The sequence below is a fragment of the Jaculus jaculus genome, chromosome 19 (genome assembly GCF_020740685.1).
Source record: "Jaculus jaculus isolate mJacJac1 chromosome 19, mJacJac1.mat.Y.cur, whole genome shotgun sequence".
NCBI classification, from domain to species: Eukaryota; Metazoa; Chordata; class Mammalia; order Rodentia; family Dipodidae; genus Jaculus; species Jaculus jaculus.
This window is the reverse complement of record NC_059120.1, coordinates 47,789,282-47,814,088: the sequence shown is the minus strand read 5'-3', so window position 1 is coordinate 47,814,088 and position 24,807 is coordinate 47,789,282.

The window sequence follows — 24,807 nt, the reverse complement described above, 5'->3', positions numbered from 1 at the left end:
CGTTTGCTTCCTCAGTACCCATGTAAGTCAGATGCACAAAGTGGCACATATTAGGAGTTTGTTTGCAGTGGCTGAAGGCCCTGGTGCACCCATATCCATGAGTGATATACACATTTCTGTAATATGATATGGGGTCTTTGGGGTACATAACTTTGAATGATAGAGGTATCTCTGTAGTAAGAAAGGAAGTACTTGGGGTACATTTCTGAGAGAGATATCGACATCTCTAGCAGGATATAGAATCCCTTGGATACATATTCGTGATATAGGCACCTCGGTAGTAGGATCTAGAATCCTTTGGGTACATGTCCATGAGTGATACATGCATTTCTGTAGTAGGATATGAAGTCCTTTGGGTATAGGTCTGTATGTAATATAACTGAGTCTTGAGGCAATTCCATTTTTTTTTTTTTAATGTCAAACTTCCATCCTAATTTCCTTAACAGCTGGGTAAGTTTGAACTGCCTTTAGAATGAATTAGACAGTTGCTAATTCCCTACATACTTGCCTGTCTTATTGCCAGTTTTTCTTGGTGATAGCCATGTTTTTAGTACAGAGATGGTGTCTCATAGTGGTTTTAATTTACATGTCTCTGGTGGCTATAAATATTAAACAATTTGTTAAATAGTTATGGTCCATATGTGGGGTTTTGGTTTTATTGACTTTGGTAAACTCATTTTATTAACCCACTTTGTGATCAGATATTTTGTTCTTAGTTATTTTTTTTAATTCTATATAAGCTCTAGATATTAGCTCATTCTCAAAAATACAGCTGGCAAAGATTTTATTTTTTTATTTTTATTTTTTATTTTATTTATTCATTTATTTATTTATTTATTTGAGAACAACAGACACAGAGAGAAAGACAGATAGAGGGAGAGAGAGAGAATGGGCGCGCCAGGGCTTCCAGCCTCTGCAGACAAACTCCAGATGTGTGCGCCCCCTTGTGCATCTGGCTAACGTGGGACCTGGGGAACCGAGCCTCAAACCGGGGTACTTAGGCTTCACAGGCAAGCGCTTAACCGCTAAGCCATCTCTCCAGCCCAGATTTTCTTTTTTTCTGTTCGCTTTTTTTTTCCTTCACTGTGTAGAAACATGATATTTTTTCATTTTTCTGCTGGTGGCTATCCAATGTTATCAACACCATTTGTTGAATAGGTTGTCTTTCTTCCACTGGGTATTTTTGAAATCATTTTCAAAAATTAGAAGATGTGTTAATATGGAACTTGGGATATTTTCAAGGGAGTTGGAGTCATCCTCAGCTCCTGTTTGGGCTATGCTGGACTGTCACAGTCAGAAAAACAAAACAAAACAAAACAAAAAAACAAAAAACCTTTGCCCATGTCAGTGTCCTCTGGGTTCTTCTTTTGTGAATTCAAATAATGGAATCTACATACTATAAATGGTGATGTTTATGACTATTTTAATATAGGGATTATACAGTTTTACAACATGAGGTGTGGTGTTCCTTCCCAAGAGAATATAGGAGTGGTGTTCCTGAAATTGGGAAAGTCCACCTATAGACCCAGATTTTGTCACTATCATTCTAATAAAATTTCAGGTCAGGTGTTCTTTCTCCTTAGCCCTGATCTGGATATGTGTGGTCTTTCATATTTCCATATTCATCCTTGGATCAGCTTCATTGCTTCTGTGGGGAACATCATGGAATATGATAGAGATGGCATTGACTTTGTTGATGATTAGTAATTGTATCAGTTATCTCTCTATTGCCGTGATCAAATACCTGATCAGAAACAACTTGGGTAAGGAAAGAGTTTATTCCTGTCTACAGTTTAAAGAAGATAAAGTGCTTCCTAGTGGAGAAAACATGTCCGGAACAGAGAGCTGGCAGCGTATCGTCACATCTGCATGAAGGAACTAGAGGGACTTGAGCATAGGAGGTTTGGCTGTAACACCAGCAAGTCCCATTCACTAGTGTCAGACTTTCTCCAGCAAGGTTGTACCTCCTAAAGCTCCCATAACCTTTCAGAATAGCACCCTCACCTAGGGATTAAGTATTCAAACACATGTGTCTATGGTGTAGCAAGGTATTCAAACCACCACGGTAATGTATCCAGTTTGTTAATATTGATTCTGTCAATTCAGGAACACCAAAGTTCTTACCATTGTCTGGTCTCATCTTTTTTTTTTTTAATGTTTTCATTATGGAGGAGTTCAATTTTTATTCTTTAGGACTTGGAGCTTCTCACAGTTAACTTCTCATTGCTGGGACAAAATACCCAACCAAAGGCAGCTTATGGTAAGAAGGAATTTATTTAAGGCTTACGGACTCACACAGACTTCATCATGTGGAGGAAGTTGGATAATCATATTCACAGCAGACAGAGAGAGCCATCTTAGTGATCTGGCATTGAACACACAGTAGGGCTAGACTTCAAGCTTCACCCCAGCGACACAGCTCTGACAGGAAGACTTCGCCTCCCAAAGGTTCCACCTGCTGGTGACTAGGTAGGAAACCTAATTACAAACACTTGAGGGCATGAGGGATATTTCATATTCAAAGCACCTTGGAACTCTTGTGAATGGCATGTGTTTCTTTCCCTTAACTTATCATTTTGCCAGTTTATTGCTGAAGTAGAAAAAAGTGTGATGTTTGTATGTTGGTTTTATATTCTGTAACGTTGCTGAAAATATTTAGTATAGCTGTTAATTGTAGAATTATGTCATCTGCAAATAGATATAGTATACTTTCCTCCTTTCTTATTTTTATTCCTAACCAGTTTATCATTAGTGTGTTGTTACAACTCCATCAGAATCCATCAAAATGAAGTGGCATTGTGCTTTAGTGAAAAAAGAAAAAAATAAACATCTCATCTTAACACTTTCCAGGAGATACTACCATTCATGTTCCACCTTTTCGCATGAACAGTTTTTTTTTTTTTTTTTTTCAGGTTTTACCTTTTCTGTTAACTCTGTGAAGGACATCCTAAATGGTGCATGAAACAGAGAAGAATATTTTAAAAGCAGACCTTCTTTATAGTCAGGGTGGTGATCTTGAATAAAAAAAAAAAATCACTGAATAATTATATGCTCAGTACAGACTGCTATTGGCACATTCAGAAATCACTTTCTGGACAAAATAAATATTGTGGGAAAGTTTACAAACGGAGGTGAGGAGATGGCTCAACAGTTATAAGCATCTACTTGCAAAGCCTGATGGCCTGAATCCGATTCCCTAGTGCCTACCCAAAGCCAGCGGCACAAAGGGGTGCATGCATCTGGAGTCTTCTTGCAGTGGGCAAGAGAATCTAGTGTGCCCATTCCCTCTCTCTCACCTCATTCTCTGTTTAGCTTTCTCATCTTGCAAATAAATAAGGTAAAATTATGTTAATGATGTACATAGATACATATTAATTTTAAAAACATAAGTATGCCCACTTTTTGTCAGAAGCAATAATCCCCAAACTTGTGGTGAAAAGACTAAATATTGTGACTCAGGCAACTAAGTAAGGAGATTCCGTGTGGTATGAAAAAAAAAAAAATGTAAAGAAAGAAGTGAGACGGGAGAAGAGGAAGAAAATTGCTTTCTAAGTAGTTGTATACAATATTATGTTATAAATTATTAAAATGGCAAGTGTGAATTTCACTTTTTTAAAATTTGAGTCATGGTAGGCATGTGCTGAAAAAGAAGATAAAGTACTTGGAATAAAATCTAGATTTTAAAGGGCAAGTCAGACTAGTGGGAAAATGTAGGCCAAGATTAAATAGCTTCCTATTTTAATAAATCTAGGGATATCAAGACCAATTTTAAAAGGACTACTGAAGGTTGAAAGATATTGTGCATATTCTCTTCTATTTAGATGTGAGAATGTTTTATAATTTGATGGAAGGAAATAAATTTAATAAGTGGAGTTTAGGAGATGAACACAGGTATGAGATAAGGAAGGACAACATAAAGGACATTTTTTTTTAAATTTTATTTTGTTCATTTTAATTTATTTATTCGAGAGCAACAGACAGAAAGAGAAAGAGGCAGAGAGAGAGAGAATGGGCGCACCAGGGCCTCCAGCCACCGCAAACGAACTCCAGAAGCGTGCGCCCCCTTGTGCATCTGGCTAACGTGGGTCCTGGGGAACCGAGCCTCGAACCGGGGTCCTTAGGCTTCACAGGCAAGCGCTTAACCGCTAAGCCATCTCTCCAGCCCAAGGACATTTTTTTGTTGTTATTCTTGTTCTTATTTAGTAAAGGAAAAGGAAACCAATGCAGTCCTATGGTAGTTATTGTTTAGGAAGAAAACAAACAAATGAATGAGAGAAATTTTGACTGCTTAATTAAAGGAGATATTCCACGCTGCAATTTAACATAAAACTAATCATTTATGTATTAATCTGAAAATTTTAAATGGAAAATATGTCAAAGTATACTTTTTTTTTTTTTCTGTTGTTTTTTTAAGGTAGGGCTTCACTCTTATCCAGCCTGACCTGGAACTCACTATGGAGTCTCAGAGTGGCCTCCGACTCACAGCAATCCTCCCACCTCTGCCTATCAAGTTCTGGGATTAAAGGCGTACGCCACCACGCCTGGCAAGAGGAAGAGTGAAGATGAACAGTAAGAATATGAAAGTGAAGTATTAAAAACAACTTGGTCTTATTATTCATGTTATCTATTCAAGTGAGTGGCATTTCCTGAAAAGTTTCTTTTATATTTTACTATAATTTAAAGATGTCTTAATTGTTAAGATGACATTAGAAGAAACACAAAATTATACTTATTAACTTGGAGGTGAGTCCACTCTTACAGTGGTCTTGGACCCTGTAAACCTGCAATGGCTAGGCAGGTAGAGGAGTTCTGTGAAATCAGAACTGACCCACTGGCGTGGCCTTTCTATGACACATGCAAAGCCCAAGTTGTTCAAAACCCCGGGATGTGCAGTCGACGTAGTTACCAGCTCAGGATTTTCACTGTCAAGATGTAACCACACTTAGGAATACTGGCAATGTAAGTACCCACACACCAAGAAACTTTCTTGGATAACGACAGTCTCAGAATTCCAGCAATCGTGACACATCATTTGGAGATTTTGCCTGATAAGTAAGGCAAGAAAGGCACCAGTAGGATGATGCTGTTTGCAGTTGATCGCACTGTAAGTCTTAATGAAAATCCGTCATTAAATATTTATGAATATGGATTAAATATTTATGAGTGTGTATTACATATGCCAATAAGCTACATGATGTGTATGCTGAACTTGAAAGTAGATATTAACTGGGCAAGCTGCACATTAAATATTGACTTCTGGTTGGAATACTGTCACTTTGGGTTTCAATTCCATAATAAATGACTTCCTGTATCTGTTCTATTATGTACTAACAATGCAAGAACTACTAAAACTCTAGGATCATGACCTTCCTTTGTTTTTTCTCTTCTCCCTTTGTGCTTCTGCTCTTCCTGCTGCTTCAAGACTGTTCAGATGTCTAATGCTGGATTCCCAAACTGATCACTACAGCCAGCTTTCTATAGTCAGTTCTTGTTCTTTCCAGATATCAGCCTCTCTATGCTGGGATACAGTTCTAATTATCAACTCTATTACATTTAATATGACCAAACACTTTTTCACAGATGTGACATATGTGTTAGTAAACAATCTGCATCGAAATGATCTACTGATTAATAGAAGGAATTAGCATTTTTAAAGAAATATGCTTGATCATAACTCTGGTAATCTGTGATCATAGTGTGATTGACATCTGGTTAAAAGAGGGTCAGGTTTGTTTAAAACTCTTCGCCCAGGCAAGCCATCATCTATCATTGCATGTCTATCTCTGCTAAAGTCAATTTGACTTCTTAAATTCATATCCATGTTGTTGGGCTTCCTCATTTCCTATACTAAGCATGAAGATTGATTTAGTAACCCTTTTTCCTGTTCATGATACATACATACATACATATACATATACATATACATACATACATACATACATACATACATACATATATATATATATATATTCATTTGAAAGAGAGAAAGAGGCGAGAAAGAGAGTGAGGTGGGAGAGAATGGGCATACCAGGGCCTCCAGCCATTGTAAACAAACTCCAGATGCGCACGCCCCCTTGTGCATCTGGCTTATGTGGGCCCTGGAAAATCAAACTGGGATCTTTTGACTTTGCAGCAAACACCTTAACTGCTAAGCCATCTCTCCAGCTCCCTGTTCATGACATTTATCTTACTGTGCAGTAAAAACACTAGCATTGTTGTTTTTTTCTTTTTTTTTTCAAATAAAATGAAATGTAACCAGTCTTGACATGATACTTAAAATTGTTTGTAAGACTTATTAGCACGGGGATTGGGCTTTGATTTCCTTGTTGCTGTTATGCTGAAGTTGGCTTTAAGCCTTAAAGCAATGTAAGAGCAATGGAATCCTATCTATCTGCATCTCACGAGAACATTTGGTGGCACAGAAGCTACATGAGCCCTGAAGGGTGCTGGGGCCCTCATTTATACCTGGCATTTATTTAGGACTAAGAGATACTAGAGTCAGTTTCAGTGCTTGGCAATAAACAGCCCCAATGTGAGGGCAATGAAGCAGCGATCATTTTAAGAAATCTCCTTGGATGACAGAGCCTAGAATTCTAGAAAGAATGAAAAGTTATCTTCAGTTGTAAAGTCACAGAATGTTCCCGCGTGAAAAAAAAAAAAAAAGTTCCTTTCCCCTCTATATTTTCACTAGTTTCCCTTAAAGAAAAACAACAACAACAAAAAAAAAAAAGCAAAGAAATTTTATGATACAGACACCCAATTGTTTCAGATATGGTAGTGATGTATTTCAATACTTATCTATCTTTTGTGTACTCAGGAATATTAAATATCAAACATTTCTGAGCACTTTTTTCCCACCTATTTCTATAAGGATGCTTTAAATGGGCTTTGTGGTTTTCAGGCAAGGTACCACTGTGTCTATTCTGTGCTTTAGCCTTAGGCTGTAAACACTCTGCATTCTGCAGGGTCGCTCATGCTGGTCTTTGGATGGTTGAGCAGCCGCAGCCAATGCCGAGCATGAACGTCAGACCCAACGACAATAGCATTTGCCAATCTTAACAGCTTAACAGCCTGTCACATTTTAAATAACATGCTTACAGGGTCATATATTATTGTGTAAAGGTATTATTGTGTAAAGGTATTATTGTGGGTTAAGAAAAAGTATGATTGCTAAGGCATTTCCAAACACATCAATGGGACACAATCTAAAAATTCATACAGTGGAAAGCTAAAAGTAATAATTAATTAATTAATAGCATTACTGAACTCCTTGCATTTGAAATTAATTAAAATATTGAGTTTGCGTGTGTCTGTGTGTGTGTGTGAATTAGGCTGGTTCACTATATGTGTGCATTGACTGATAACTAAGATGAAATAACTTGGACCAAAACTGACCTAAAGTTTTCAGTGAATGTTCTCCTTTTGGTCTCATAACACACTTCCTACTTCTATTTGGTTGGTCCAGGTAAAGTCACTTTATTTCAGCAAGCTCAATCATATTATATCAGTTTGAAATTTGAAATTGAGTTGGGACCGAATCTAGAAGCAACAGTTATTAGACGTATAGCTGCTTTTAGACTTTATTATTTGCTTGAGTCTTCCTGTGTTCAAGGATAATAACAAAAGCATGGGTTCTGTGGAACTGTAATGAAATAGAGATGGAGAAGGATTGGCTGGAGTTTGGGCTCAGAACTTATTCCTTCTTAAATGTGGGATGGGTTTTGTTAGATTGAGGCTATAAAACTAACTAATGCAAATATTATAAATAAAATGCCAATAGTTTCAAATAGTACATATACTCAACATTTTATAAATATAGTCACCATGCAAAAAATAAAACACATCTACCATGTAACAATATAGAATTGTATCCTTACAAAGACTGTAACCAAGTACTCCAACCAAAATATGTATAAATACTGTATCAATCAACAAATCAAGAATAATCCACTAGCATGGAATATATTAATAATTTGTTGGTAATGCATTTGCCATAGTGAATGAGTTACCACTCTGTGTTAGTTTCCTAAACTTCCCAAGGATATATTGAATTATGCAAGCAATTCCAAGTTTTCTTAGCAATGCAAGAAGGCCATTTAGTAGTTTCTTAAAGTATAGCACAAAGATGCTGCGTGGCAAAGGGGGTACTGACGAATGAGGCTACCTTGTCATCAGAGGAGCTATTTACATGCACAGACATGCGTATGCACACACAAATGCAAAAAAAGTCTTAAGTGTAAACATGTATGTTTACATTTTATTTCAAGGATTTATATACTTAGAAAATGTTTAAAACACTTTCCTTGTAGGATCAAAATTAACTTGTTTTAACTCTATATTAAGGCCATCAATACAAAGGCCCTCATTGTTCACATAACCCATGTAATTAGAATGAAAAGTCAGTATAAATCACTTATGTCTACATCACTTTGCTTCAGTTTAGAGCACTTTGAAATTAGATACAGAATTCCAGTGAAAAACCAGGGGATTTGTTCATGTCTTCAAGTATAAATTATACACTTTTGATGAGGATTTTCAAAAATAGGAGTGATATTTTTCTTTTTGTTTCACAGACGTTTCTCATGACTAGGGTGCAGAACTGCTTCCTCATCAGGGAAATGCATGATTCACTATTTCCCATTGGTTTCAAATTGCAGTGGGAACAGTAAGAAAAGACAGTAAACATGTGATGAGAATACGCTCTACTTCAGGGGGTATGAATTAAGCTTTCCCTAAAATAGCCTCATCTGTGGAGGATATTCTGCAGGCTGACTTGACCTTAGCATTCTAACTGTAGAAATATAGGACTTGCTACAGAAAAAGACAACAAAACATTTTGTGCTGCACATCTTCTTAATAGTCCTTTAGTGCCAAGTCCTTTATCTGGCCTAGATTTTTTTAAAAATTATTTGTATTTATTCGAGAGTGACAGAGAGATAAAGAGGCAGATAGAAACAAAGAGAACAGGCATGCCAGGGCCTCCAGCCATTGCTAACGAATTCCAGACGTATGCGCACCCTTGTGCATCTGGCTAACGTGGGTCCTGGGGAATTGAGCCTCGAACTGGGGTCCTTAGGCTTCACAGGCAAGCACTTAACCGCTAAGTCATCTCTCCAGCCCTGGCCTAGCTTTTTTGTGACTATTGGGTAAATCTTAGAATCTATTTACCCAGCTGACCACTGACTTACAGCTGCCTTAAAGCTAGCAGGTCATCACACAACATCTGGTGATGCTCTCTGGTGTTGTTTGGGCCTTATGGGTAGAAGTATGTCCCTGGGCAGTACCAAGATGAGGTAAATCCTTTTTTTCTTGTGTCTTATCTTTCTTCCCCTTCCATTTTCTGTAACACTCTGAAAAGTTTTGGTGTTATCATCTATAACGTTCTGGCTGAGCAACAAATAAATTTGGCCCTAGACATTTTTTAGCTGGGAGATTTATTTTCTTTTCCTTCCCCGCTTCAAGCTCACCACCTGTTAAAGTTCCAATTAAGCTGTTCATCTAACCTTACTTTGATTTTGTTAGGAAATATCTGGAAATGCATTCCTGTCTTCTAAATGTTCCAATTTGGTGGCATAGTTCATCAGTTTGTTGTAATACTAGCTCTTTCCATCTCTATTCTTTTTTAATTTAATTTAATTTATTAGTTTTCTTTTCAGTAAATACAAGCAGTTTGGTACCATTATTTAGGCTCATCTGTGATCTGCCCCCTCCCATTAGACCCTCCTTGTTAATGAAAATGGGTCGTGCATTGTGGAGTTAGCCCCCAGGTATTGGTATGATGTCTCTGCAAATCATGACCCAACATGTGACTCTGACATTCTTTCCGCCCCCTCTTCCGCAAAATTTCCCTGAGCCATGTTGGGTTCATTTTTGGTCTGCTTCAGTGCTGAGGTGTTGGGGGCCTCTGAGATTTTGGTCTTTCAGTTTGGGGTCAGTCTTGCCAGTCTTGTGAAGTCATTTCAGAGAATAACTCTGCCGTATTGATTGTTTGTACTTTTAAATTTCCATTTTGGTAATTTTTCCCTTAACTTTTTTTTTCCTCTGTCTTCTGATTTTAGGTTTGTTTGTTCTTGCTTTCATATAGCCTTAAAGTTCATTGATTTATTTGAGATCATCCTGACTTTTAAAAATTGGCTCTTGCTGCTATGAACTTCCCTCTTAGGATCACTTTCTTTGTATCAGGGAGAATTTGCTATGTTGTGTTTCTATTTTCACTTGATTCTAGGTATTGTTTATTTCCATCTAGATTTCTTTGGGGTTCCATTTGTCACGCAGTGGTATGTCACCCAATTTCCATGTGTTTGTGTATTCTCTGCACTTTCTCTTGCTGGTGACTTCTAGTTTTATTCCATTTTGGTCAGGTAGAATGCAAGAAATTATTTGTTTTCCTGTATTTGTGAAAACGCTCTTACAATGAAAGTTCCTTGGACTGCTGAGGAAAATGTGTGATTTACATGGAATTTATATGGAATGTTCTGCAGATATTTGATGAGTACAAATGATTCAAGGTGCCACTTAATTCAAATGTTTCTGTTTGTTTGTTTGTTTGTTTGTTTATTTATTTATTTTTGGCTGGATGGTCGTTGTTTTGATAAGAATTGGGTACTGAATTCACCCACAATTATTGTGTCATAGTTTACTATGGGTCTTTTTATGGGGAGATGTGAAAGATGAGGAAGTATAGGAAACAGACCAAAAACTGAAGATGTTCATGCCTTGCTTTAGTATGAAAGTGTATTATGGTTATTTACAAGAACACAGGCAAGGGGCTAGTTCCAATAGCATAGGTATCCCAAAGGCTGACCAAAAAGTCTCCCTTTCCTCCACTAGTATGGATGACAAGTGAAAAACTGCATTTGGAGACTCCTCCACAACTTGCAGGCACTCAGATTAGAGTAATTTCTCCTCAGGGAATTGTTACTATTTTAATAATGTTGTGAAGTAACTTTACAGATCTTGTAATTTTCAGTACTTTCTACTGTCTCATGGGTTTCATTCATCTCCTGACTCTTGTTAGGTCCCCCCTTTCTTCCTGAGAGCATGTCTCATTGCAGAAGATATCCAAACACAACACTGTCGACCATGACTGTATATCCAGTAGTTTTTGTTGTCATTTGTTTTGTTTTCATGAATATGCGTGCACTCAATTGCAGTAAATATGTTTGTAATTGTAATATCCTCCTGGTGGTTTGTTTTCTTAAACAGTATAAAATATATTTTTTAATTCCTTCCAAATAATTGTGATTTAAGGCTATTTTTATACCATGTGAGAAGAATGACACTGGTTGGTTTTTTTTTAATTCATGTGCTTTCAATTTCTTTTCCCATCCTTTTACATTAAAGCTATATTTGTTTTTCATAGAATAGTATGTTTTTTTTATTTTTATTTTTTTTAATTTATTTATTTGAGAGCGACAGACACAGAGAGAAAGACAGATAGAGGGAGAGAGAGAATGGGCACGCCAGGGCTTCCAGCCTCTGCAAACGAACTCCAGACGCGTGCGCCACCTTGTGCATCTGGCTAACGTAGGACCTGGGGAACCGAGCCTCGAACCGGGGTCCTTAGGCTTCACAGGCAAGTGCTTAACCGCTAAGCCATCTCTCCAGCCCAGAATAGTATGTTTTATGGAGGAAACCATGAGAGAAATCTTGTTGCTGTAGTTGTAATTGTTGTTTCAATCCAATCTATTGTCTTTTGCTTAGGGAACTTAATCCACTAGTAGTTAATGTTGTTATTGAAATGTATTAGTTATTGCCATTTTGTTGGTTTTTGTATACAGAGATTTCCTAGTCCTCATTCTCTTAACTATTCTTCCAGTGTGGTTTATTTTTTCCTATATTCTCATGGATGAGTTTATCTTTCTCTTTAGTTTTTAAAATGTAGAATACTTCATTCTATGCTGTTCTATATTTTACCACGCCTATTAAGAACTATGTTACAATTCTTCTATATTTTTTACCTTACATTTTTTTTAAATAACAATGACAAAAAATGTTACCCAACTGATGTCATGCCGCCAATGACAAAGTGTTTCTTTCTGTTGGTTCAAGTGCCCACACACAACTCTCTATAATTTCTTCAATTCTCTCAAGGATCTTCTGAGATGATTTAATATTAACTAGGAAAACATTAAAATTAAATGAAAATCAACGTTTTCACACATAAGTGCAATTAAACAGCTTCAATTACCCCTGGAAATTCAGGCGCTTCAGAAACAATTCCGGATGGCAACACTGCAGTGCTATAACAAGTTTCACATTGTTCTTGGAGTACGTCCCATGCCCTTTGTTCTATGTTTTTTTTTTTTTTTTTTTTTTTTTTTTTTTTTTTTACCAAGCCTCAGGCAAATAATTGAGGGAAACTTTTTCCAGGAAGAGGCTTCATTTTTATTTGTATTCTTTTTTTTTTTTTTTTTTTTAATTCAGAGCTTCTAAAAAGTCTGAAGTTTCTCCCTTGACACCTGGGCCTGTACTCTGATGGAGGTTTAGGCTGTTAGGTTCTGACGCATCTTCCTTCCTCTCTGGATGTCTTCCGGACACCTGCTCTATTCCCTAGTACAATAGGGCTCATTTATGGTGTGGAGAAGAGAACTGTCTGTCTTCCTGGGAGACAGTGAGGAACAAAGAGGAAGGCCTGATTCCATATGTCCTCAAACTTTCTTTTGGATTCAGAGAAAGCTTTTTATGCCAGTGTGTCAACACACAGCAGTAAAAGAATGGAGGGTTTGAAATGTGACAAAGAACACCCAGGAAGGGAGCCTTAGAGAAGGAGAGAGTGAGCATCACATGCTTGGGGGTCTGAGGTTTGTGGCCATCAACCGATTCTGCCCTCGGTGTTGAGACAGTCACCCTGGAGGAGACCTTGTCCTCCCAAGACTGCCATCAAGGGAAAGCAACAGTCAGGTGCTAAAACCGTTCAGTAATAGCTTTGACATCAGTGTGAATCTCAGGTGATGTCTTTACCCATTACCTTCCAAAACACTTTGATCTCCAGAGTTGTCGAAAGGCATGAACCTAACCATTTGGATAGGAAGATTAGACGTTCTGAAATATGACTGCTTCATAATCACTTCTCATTCCCTAGACATTAGTACATGTAGCTCATTCTATCCTCTTCTAGAACCTTTGCTATGGCAACGAGAGAAGTGAAGAAAGGATCATCTCACTGGCAAACAGCACCTCTGGGCCTGCTTGGGTAGCTGAGGAGGAAGGTTCCCGTGGGCTGATTCGGCATAGCGTCATCTCTCCTCCAGGGCAGCATGAGGGTCCTACCTGGAGAACCTTTATGAGTCCTTCTTGAGCTCTGAAACATTGTGAGGGCTGCATGGCTTCTGCATGGTCTCCACGTAGAGCCTGAAGTTCCTCAGCCGCACAAGCGTCTTCTGAAATGCAGTCGTTTGGGTTTGGAGAGCCTATAGCCTAGTGAGACGCGATCCACAGGAACCGCTCATAAGAGCTCTGGTCATCTCCAGTGTCGCTCCGCATGCTGGTGAGACAGAGAGGGGAGCTTGTCCTTCCCTCTTCAACAAAGACCGAGCTTCTTGTTCTTAGGTTCCCTCCACTCTGCCCACACTTTCTCCCAGGACGCTGGCTCTGCAGAGCCTCTCTAAGATGATGTGGACCGCTGCCGCCCTGGGACACGGTTTTGGTGATCTTGCCTGGATGCGGAAGCAGAGGTGCTTCGCTTCCAGCCTCTGAGAAGCTCATCACGCCCTTCATCTCCTGGGAAATCTACCCAATTCTGGTGGATTTGCCTTTGCATGTCACTTGGTGCTTTTCTGTGGTCAGCTTTCATTCCTTCCCCCATTGTTCTCTATGTTTAATGCTTCAGGTGTCCTATGATGTGGGTAAAATAGTTTTGGTCTTTTTATTCGTTGTTCTGTACCTGAGTGGCCACTCTCGAATGGAGAAATTTGCTCTGATGGTTTTTCTGAGTATGTTGTTTATGTCTTTAACCTGAAGTTATTTTTTTTCTTTTATTGCCATAACTCATCAATTCATTCCTTAATGCTGTCCCTTAGGTATCATATCCATGCTTTCCTATTATTCTATATTTTGACGTTTGAATTATATTTTATTTATCTTGTTTTCCATTACTTATATTCTGTCTTTCACTTGATCCATTTGTTACACTTTCCACTTCAAAGTATCTAACTTACTGAGCTTATTATTTCTAAAGTTTCAATTTGTTTTTCAGCATTTCTAAATTCCTTCTTTGTTGCTTATATTAACCTGTTTGTATAATTCAGCTTTTATTGTGTACTCTTAAAATCCACTTGTGGGTTCTTTTTATGCTTTTTTTTTTTATTTCCTTAAACATTCTTATAATCAATTTCTTTTTTTTTTAATTCTTTACCTGGGATTTCATGTAATGCACTCTTACTATGACTCATTACTGTGGAATTTAATTGGGAAAGGGGGTCCATCCTACCTTGATTTTAATGTTTCTCATATCACTATATAAGTGTTTCATATTAATCCATCTGGGATAATCTCACTGATTTTTTTTTTAATCAGCTGTATTCCTTCAGTTGAAGTGTTTGCAGTGCACAATTGAACTGTGTTGCATCATAGTGGTAGAATGTAGTTCATTCCCTCAGTTCACATGTTCAGGACACTAGATAAGATCCTTTATGTTAGTCTAAGAATAGAATATTAACTGAAGAAGCAAGCACAAGTTCTGCATAGGTCCACTATGTAAGTGATATAATGTTGTTCCATTAATCAAACAATATAGGTATACATATTGAACTAGGTATAACTCAGGAAATTTAAAAAAGATACCTTGACAATTACTTTTAATTATGAGGGGTGGGTAAGATTTCCTCCGTATCTTGTACTGTACCTGGAATCAAGCAATCGACTCTTAGGAAATTTCATTACCAGTCCAGAGCTCTGAATTTCATTGTGTATTAACCTATTTCCTCACATATGGATGTGGAAACCCTTTCTCCATTGCATCCTGTAAAAGACTGCAAACTTCTCCATTTAGTATACTAATTGTGATATAATTGAACTAGCTAATACTAGAACAGAGTAAGACCCCAAGACACCATGCAATGGTAGATATTAGGATTATAGCTATACCTAAGGTAGTCCCTGAAGTTTCCAGTCTTTCAGGTGAGGAAGTGTTAGTTATGTGGGCGTGCTGCAATTAATCAAGTTCATGCCGGTTATCCACTGGTTAGATATGAACATGGGAGGTCCTACCAGTGTTATATAATCCTTTCCTGCTCTAGGTTTTTATGGTTATCTCCAGTTTCTGCTTTCCCTCTGCAGCTTGCATTGCCTGATATTTACTACGAGTCTTTGTACCAGAAGACGAACAAGATCCTGTTTTGATTCTCTGAATACAGCGGTGGCTGTTTGATTCAGGTGTCCCCCATAAACTTAGGTGTTCTGAATGCTGGATTCCCAGCTGATGGAGATTTGGAAATTAACACCTGCTGGAGGCGGTGTATTGTTGGGGGCGGGCTTATGGGTGTTATAGCCAGTTTACCCATGCCAGTGCTTGGCACACTCTCCTGTTCTTGTTGTCCACCTTATGTGGGCCAGGGGGTGATGTCCACCCTCTGCTCATGCCATCATATCCCCCTGCCATTGTGGAGCTTCCCCTTGAGCCTGTAACCCAAAATAAACCTCTTTTTCCCACAATCTGCTCTTGGCTGGGTGATTTCTACTAGCAATGTGAACCTGACTGCAACAGCTTTCATCATGAAGCTTTGAGTTGAAATTCACCTGCAGTATCTGTCATACTTTCCCCGATATCCGTCCGTAGAATATTGTCAGGGAACAGGGAGGCTAGTGGTAAGTATGGGAAATGGAGTTGCTCTCCCAATTCTTAAATGCAACAGTACTTATTAAACTTTTATGATTTTACTTTCAAGCTCACTTCTAACTACCTAGGGCTCCAGAAAATGCTCTGAATCTCTCAGGGCCAGCATGTGTTTAGGGAAGCCTATTTCCTAGTTTCAGTGGAAGCAACTCCTACAGACATATTCTTGTGACTTGGGCTCCACCCACCATTCTGAAGAGAGTATTTTATCCCAAATGCTGGTTTTAAAACGTGTGATGATTCACTTTATTTTGGAGGCTAGTGGGGATGAAGTTTTGGAACTCTTGTTTTGTCTTAAGTTTGTTGCATAAAAGTCTAACTACATTTATCCTGTGTGTGTGTGTGTGTGTGTATGTGTGATTTGAAGAAAATTCTTGCTACCTGGCACTTTCTGCTGCGGTACCAACTGTATTACCTAGGGTGCTCTTGAACTGATAGCAATTCTGCTTTAGCTTCCCACGTGCTGGCCTTGCAGTGCACAGATTTCTGTCGTAAAGCAAGGCACGCCACACTACGTTACTGCTGTCATATCTGCAATCCGCTGTCAGGGCCTCCCATCTTCTTTCCTATCCCTATTTCTGGTCAAGCTTTGTGAAAAATCACAATTTATTCTGACCCCCTCAGTATTTCCTGGGGAAGTGTTAATCAAGCCCACACCAAAAATATTCTGTTGGTAATCGGGTGAAGGAAAAAATAAAGATATAAAAGTGTAGCTTTCAGAGGAGCGTTTTGTTAACAGCTCGCATAAACGCTTTTTCTCATGCCCTTGGAACACTGGGGAGCAAATGCTTTGTTCTGTGAACAATTCCCGGAGAATATTGGAGGCTTTCCTGAAGCTTCTCCCTAGGGGTACTTATTTTGTCAAATTTTCATTTGAAAATGGCTTTCTAATGCATGGGATGATCCAATCTGTAAGAGAATGATCTTCTTGCATCTGGAAAAGCATTAAACAGTCACCACATATGGTTTAAAGGAGTGATAATATTCCTCATTTTCTCAGCTTCCTGTTCCCTCAGAGATATCACATCTCCTCTGTGTCCTGAACTCTGCCTATTCCAGAAGTAAAACCCTCAGTGGGTTGTTATTTAAAAATGTTTTGTGATGTCTAGAAACTTTGTAGCAGTATGCTCCCAACCTTTCACAGTTTCCTCAATGGGACGGTTTCTTTCTTGCATTTGAATAGCTTTTCTTTGTATTGTATTTATAGTTTAGTGAAGAAAAAAAAAAATCTATGTACAACAAGAGTGTGGGGATAGGGGAAAATACTGTATTTTATTACTTTAATTTTAATATTCACAGTCCTTCTCTTAGAGATTGCAATTCTGTGTATCACATTATAACCATCAGATACCATTTCACATATCATGGTTATTCCAGTTATTTTCTTTCAGTCAAACAATGTGACAAGGTAGGTGTTTTCAATCTGTGTCATTTACAGACTAAAGAAGAAGAAGAAATGTATTTCTGCAACAAAATGTGCATCTCCTTTCAATTTCTTTGCTTTTAAAAAATATTTCATGTGCCGGGCGTGGTGGTGCATGCCTTTAATTCCAGCACTGGGGAAGCAGAGGCAGGAGAATTACTGTGAGTTCAAGGCTGCCCTGAGACTGCATAGTGAATTCCAGATCAGCCTGAGCTAGTGAGACCCTACCTCAAAAAACCAAAAAAAAAAAAAAAAAAAAAGATTTTATTTTTGCTGGGCATGGTGGTGCATGCTTTTAATCCCAGCACTTGGGATGCAGAAGTAGGAGAACTGCCTTGTGTTTGAGGCCACCCTGAGAATACAGAATTCCAGGTCATCCTGGGCTAGAGTGAGACCCTACCTCAAACAACAAAACAAAATTATATTATTTATTTATTTATTTGCAAGAGAGAGGCAGGGAGAAGAGAGGAAAGAGAGAGAAAGGGGGAAAGAGAGAGAGAGAGAGAGGGAGAGAGAGAGAGAAAATGGACACACCAGGGCCTCCAGTCACTGCAAATGAACTCCACCAGATGCATTTGCTACCTTGTGCATACAGTGTATGTGAGTACTGGGGAATTAAACCTGGGTTATTAGGCTTTGCAGGCAAGCACCTTAACTGCTAAGCCATCTCTCCAGCCCTCTTTCAATTTCATTATCTTCTTGACTGTAGTTTGCTGAGCATTTTGACTAAGTAATCTACCCAGAGAAACTTCCCACTGAATGGCTCTCTTACTCATTGCTGTGGAATTAGCAGTAATTATTAGTAATTAGCACACATCAGTAATTTTACAATCCCTCAGTTCCATCTGGTGGGCAATAAGCACTTACTACTCAGGATCCCCTGTCCACAGAGTTATATGAAAAATATGCTTTCTAAGTTATGTTTTCCTAATGTACATTTCCTTTCCCTTGGTCAGTTCTTCAGTCTCCAACCTAGCTCATGAATTGTACCAGAACAACCTGGCCTTACTTTTGAGAAACAGCACCAGATGCCACAAGACCAAAAGCAAAAAGCAGATAGAGCTAGGAATACACACAGGGAAATTTAAATTTATCAGAGAATCATGGCCAGAAGCCTGGTCCTGATCAGCAATAAGAATCAATGGATCCATGAGCTATGGGATAGAAGTAAGGCAACCTATCTTTCTCTCACTTCTCTCTCTATCTATCTATCTATCTATCTATCTATCTATCTATCTATCTATCTATCATTGTTCTATCATCTAGCTATCTATAATTGAACTATCTATCATTGATTTAGCTGGCTATCATCTGTCTATCTATCTCTGTCTACACACACACACACATACACACACATCCCTCTTGTAAGGACAAAGCTGATTTTATCTTACCTGGAACTTATCTGATTTCTCACAAGGTACTGAATGTATCAAGAATCTTAAAGGTATCAAATATCTTCCTGGTACCAGATTTTGGGCAAAAAGCTCCACTTAACACTCTAATGAATTTTTTTTAAAATTTAAATGGAGAACTTTGCAGGGAAACTTCACTAGTGTTACTTATGAGAATTCATGTTTACAACTCAAGGTGGCTGCATGTGTATCACCTGAATCTGTACATTTGAAAGTCCACACATGAGTTCTGACACCAGTTGAAGGGGATGACCACCCTGTCTTCAGACACACATCAATTCTTAAGTATGACCAAAACACATGTCCTTCCATCCGGTCTTAACCTCCCACATAGCTGAGTCTTTCTTCATTGATTTATACTCCATTTTCCTAATGGCATATTTTAAAATGGTTGTGACTTTTGTATTCTTTTTTGTTTGTTTGTTTGTTTTTCAAGATAGGGTCTCACTTTAGCTCAGGCTGACCTGGAATTCACTATGTAGTTTCAGGGTGGCTTTGAACTCAAAGCGACCTCCTACATCTGCCTCCCAAGCGCTGGGATTAAAGGTGTGCATCACCACACCCACCTGATTTTTTTCATTCTTAAGGATAAGAATTAGACATCAATTTCTATTCCTACAAGAAATTGTCTAAAATTTTGTTAGACAAAGCTATTTCAATGTACAACTCTTAAAAGTTATTTATGGACTCAATGTAGTTTTAGGAAGATTACAATGGAAACAGTACTCAAATTCATATGGAAATGCACATAGCCTACATAGTTAACTGTATTGAGTGTGGAGGAATTTTACAACTTTGATTTTTGTTTCTCCCAAAACATTATATAATTGCACTCATAAGGAGCATAGTTATTTTTAGTTTAGTTTCTATCAAAAATGTGTATTTTAGATTCTCCAGAATCTCTTTGATTAGCTTTAGTTCACTTCATATTATTGTTTGCATCTAATTACTACCCTCGGTGCTTCTAATAGTTCTGTCTTTGTATGTCAAATTTTTATCATTTACTACTTTTACTGATATGTTTGGCTAGTAAATACCTTTCAAACTACGTTTTTGTTAAACGGATCAAATGGATATAAAGGTATTCAACAATTCTGTAAAATTATTTTGTTTTTCTAAAATCAGCTTTTACATTTAATTTAAATGTTAAACATGATTTTTTTGGATATAAATTGAAGTATACATTAAACAAAACACATGTCCTTCTTTCTGTCCATGTAATATATTCTCTCTTCATTGATTTATATTAGTTTTTTCCAAATAGCAAACTCAAAAATGTGCATGACTTTTACATTCTTAATAAAACAGAAAGAATAAGTAATAATTGAAAATATTTGTAAAAAAGTAAAAAGTAAAAAAATACATATATATGATGCACATAAATATCCAACTTTTATAATATTACTCAACTGAATTATTGATTTAGGTACTTTTACTTTCATTCATATACATAAATATATAAATATGGTTATAGTTATATAATTTTAGTTTATAATTTAGATATTTTTGCTTCAAAGAAAATATAATTTAAAAATGTATTATGACCACCTTACTGACTACTAGACACTTATGTTGATGCTCATATATTCATGCTGCTCTAACTTTGGTTAAGAGAAGTTTCTCTTTTCATGTGTTGTGACCACTGGGGAGACCCAACAGTGACCGAAGTGTTGAGATCTGACAGTGCATTGATACAGCTAAGGGACACATCTGCATCACACACCGCCAGGCCCAGGCATCACTGTGAGAAAGCATGCAAGAGCAGGGCGGGGGAGAATTAGTGTAGTGACTAAGGCACTTGAATGCAAGCCTGACCCGGTTCAAGTCCCCAGTCCCCATGTAAAGCCAAATCCATGAAGTGGCATATGCATCTAGAATTCATTGCAGTGGCAAGAGGCCTTAGGATGCCCATTCTCATTATTTTTCTCTTTCTCTCTCCCTGCTTGCAAATAATAATAATTATTTTAAATATATTTTATTTTTTATTTGAGGGAAAAGTGAGAGAGAATGGACACACCAGGGTCTCCAGCCACTGAAAATAAGCTCCAGACACATGCACCTCCTTCACATCTGGCTTACATGGGTGCTGGGGAATCAAAGCTTGGTCTTCTAGCTTTGCAGGGAAACACCTTAACCACTAAGAAATCTTCTCCAGCCCAAATAATAGTGATAATTTTTAAATGAATAGAAGAAATTTAGAGCCATGGGAAGAAAAGAAATGTTTACAATGTTGTCATCAGGACATAAAGTGGCCTTGATATTCATGACCTCATATTGGGTGATACTACATACAGAAGCCCCACATAATAGGAGAAGAAGATGATGACATCACCATAGGGTAGAGATGAGCTGGAAAGAAGAAGGGATTCCATGGAGAGAGGGATTTGGTAGGGAAAAAAGAGGAGTATTGGAAGGGAATTATGATCATGATGTATTGTCTGAATTTATGAAAACTGTCAATAAAAAGAATGATACTTATCTACATGGGTAACTAAATAACATAATTTCTATTAATTTAAGCCAAAAATATTAGATAAGAAAGAGGTTGACTATTGGGAAAAATTTTGTTCTTATATAAGGATATTTTGTATATATACATATATGATACTATCTGAAAGATGAGAATCCACTAGGAAACATCTTATATTTTTTCTTGAGATAATATCTTATTTAGTCCAGGTTGGCCTATTACTTTCTATGCACCTAAATATGACTCTGAACTTCTGATACTCTCTCCTCTACCTGCTAAGTGCTAGATTACACGTGTGTGTCACCATGCCCAAATAACTCATGCTGCCCTTATTTAAAAAGTCAGTTTAAAGACTATTTAAAAAAAAGAATGAAACTACCTTCCATTTGTTTCCCTTTTATTCCTAAATTTGATATATAATTTATTTCATCTCTGTGCCCTAAAGATTTCATCAGTAATCAGCTGAGACAGAAAAACTGAACATTCTTTTATATTTCATCATAAAACCTAAGCAAAAACTACTCAACTATAACCTAATCGCTACATGAAATAAGAAAGGTTAGGGAAATGGTCATTGAACTAATAGACCAGCCAACAAATTAGTACAAATTGACCATTTAGTGAACTAACTGGTAAGAACGAACTTAGATTGATGAAACTTGTCTGGACAATCTTCTAAATATAACCTCTTGTTACTTAAATGGAAAAGAATTAATAGGTATTCATGGGAGTCCCACAAAATAGACCACCAGTAAAAAGAATATAGCTGTAGTAAAATTGTGTTCACTTCAAACAGACTTGGAATTTATCAACCACTGCCTGTAACTCAGAGGATCACAAAATGATGGGGCTAGATTTTACAGCATCCATCAGCAACAGAGGCAGAGAACTGTCAGCATTTCCCAAAGGATGCAGAGGACTTAAATAATTCAATGCACAAAGGCAATCTAATTCATGTTTTATAACCCTTCTTACCAAGTGCTCTGCAAACTCCGCCCTGATGAAATAGATCACAAAATAAGACATACTCTCTGGAAAATAAAGTATTTGAGACGGTAATGTAATATAAACTAAATCATCAGCAAAGTCTACAAAACACTGATTGATAGAAATATATGCTAAATATTTCAAAATATTAGCAATGGAATGGTAAACAACAGCAATACTTACATCAAAATTACAATTCACTGGCTAGGAAATAGTGCTGTTAGTCCTATGTTTGTTAAATATATCAAAGTTAAGTAAAACAAGGTATCAAAACAAATGAACAAATGTCTTTGGAAATAATAAAATAAGAATCACTTCCATAACCAAAAGGAACTATTATCCCTGATGGCCTTGTGGAAAGCCTGTGGCTGGTATTAAAGCAGTCTTCATAAGCAAACGGACATCTGTGTTAACTGTAGGCATGTTTTCTCCTTTCTCTGGGGGATTGTCCTAAGATTTGTGTAATCACAGCCCTTCATTGACGTGAAGGTCCATTGTAGTATCATCACAACTCCCGTCTGGCTGTAAGAGCAGGCTGTTGCCTCACTACTGTACTGTCTCACTTGGTGTTGCGGCACTAGATTAAATAAGGGGCTTCTCTCCAGAGAACTGTTGCTGCATTGGTTTCACTTTCATCATTAGTAGAGGGGGAATGAAATGGTACAAAAGATAAAGAAGACTGTAGCAGAGGCAGCAAGAGGTGGTAAAAATATAAGGGAGGTAATGATATAGGAATTGGGGCTCTTCTGCCAGCTTATCAATATACATTAATGTGCCAATAATTTGGTACATCCTTAGATAATTGCCTTATGAATGGGGGAAATGAAATCCACAGAAGAGAGGATAAGGTTTAGAAATATATCACTATAGCTCAGAGCTTGACAAGGTAGAGCTTTAAGATAAGGAGAGCTAAATGGAAGGGAGAAAGGTGTAACTCTTGCCCAAGGAGAGAAGAACGGGCTTGTGAAGCACACCAGAAAACTCAGGTTGGAATTGTTTTTCATTGTGAGCCCCATTGATAGATGGTTGGTCTAGCCAGATAGTCCTAATGTCAGAGATCTGGGGTCAGGATTTCTGGGAAAAGACAGTCTTCCCAGAAATCTTAATTTTCCAGAAAGAACCTCCTCAGAAGCGAGTGTAAGTGCTCCTTCAGGGGGCAGACAAAAGGAAAGGCCAGAGATTTCTAATGTTTCTGGATAATAGTAAAGTGAAATGACATAGACTTTCACCTCCAGGCCCAGGGACAATTCTTACATTTACTCTAGAGGTAGCTATTAACTTTGGGGGCCTGTCACCCCTAACCTGAGAATGAGGAAATGATGCTAATGATAAAAAAAAAGATTAAAAAATAACTGCAAAAGGGCTGGAGGGATGGCTTAGTGGTTAAGGTGTTTGCCTGCAAAGCCAAAGGACCCAGGTTTCATTCCCCAGGACCCACCTTATCCAGATGCACAGGGGTGTGCATGTGTCTGGAGTTTGTTTGCAGTGGCTGGAGATCCTGGCATGACGATTCTCTCTCTTTCCCTCTCTGTCTCTGTCAAATAAATAAATAAAAATAAAATAAAACTACAATATAAAATTCTATGGAACTTGGTGCATCGAATGATACTGGAGCATCTAACCCTTAAGTGCTAAGGGATTAAGACTGTCTATGCCCGAGAACTGACAAGGAATAAACAGCCTGACGCATCAGGCTTCAGACCTGTTACACCTGCCTATGAAGCTCAGAGCTACCCTCCAGCATGAGCACGTGCCTCAGCTCCTCCACTGTGTCCCACTGAGCTGGTTGTGGAGGTTTTGCTGCTACCACCCTGGGCACACTCCAGGCACCCCACATCCTGCACCTGCTCACCCATCACCTTTATAGATCAGAAGGGCTTTCCACTGTGCGCTCACAGCCGTTTCAACCCTGCAGAGCTCAAGAGCTACTCTGAAGCTTTGGGTGCTAGCTCAAGCCCCCCCACTGTACCACAGCTGTGCAGGACGAGGAGGGTGCCCAAAACCTGAAACACTTAAGTGACTGCACGAAAAACAGGGAGAACTCTCTGTGGCATAGGAGTGGGGAAAGACTTCCTGTATTAAACCCCAGTAGCGCTCCAGAAATTAAACAGTCATTCAACCAGTGGGATCTCATGAAAGTAAGAAGCTACTGTAAAGACATATACTCCATAAAAAGAGCCAACAGACTACCCACAGGATGGGAGAAAATCTTTGCCAGCTATACCACCAACAAAGGCCTAATATCTAGAATCTACAAAGCACTCAATAAGTAAGTCATACAGGCTGGAGTGATGGCTCAGTGGTCAAATTGTTTGCATAGAAAGCCTAGCAACCTGAGTTCAATTCCACGGTAACCATTTCAAGCCAGATGCACAAAGTAACACATGTGTCTAGAGGTTTTTTTTTTTTTCCTTTTATTTTTTTTTTCCAGCAGCTTGAGGTCCTGGCACACCCATTATCTCTTTCTCTTCCAGGCATGGTTGTGTGCACTTTTAATCCCAGCACTCAGGAGGATGAGGTAATAGGATACCTGTGAGTTTGAGGCCAGTCTGATTATATAGTGAAGGAGACTACATAGTGGATTTCCAGTCATACTAGATTAGGACAAGACCCTATTTTAAAAAAGTGGGGGCGCAACAATACCATGAAAAAAAAAAAAAACTAACAATAAAATAATTAA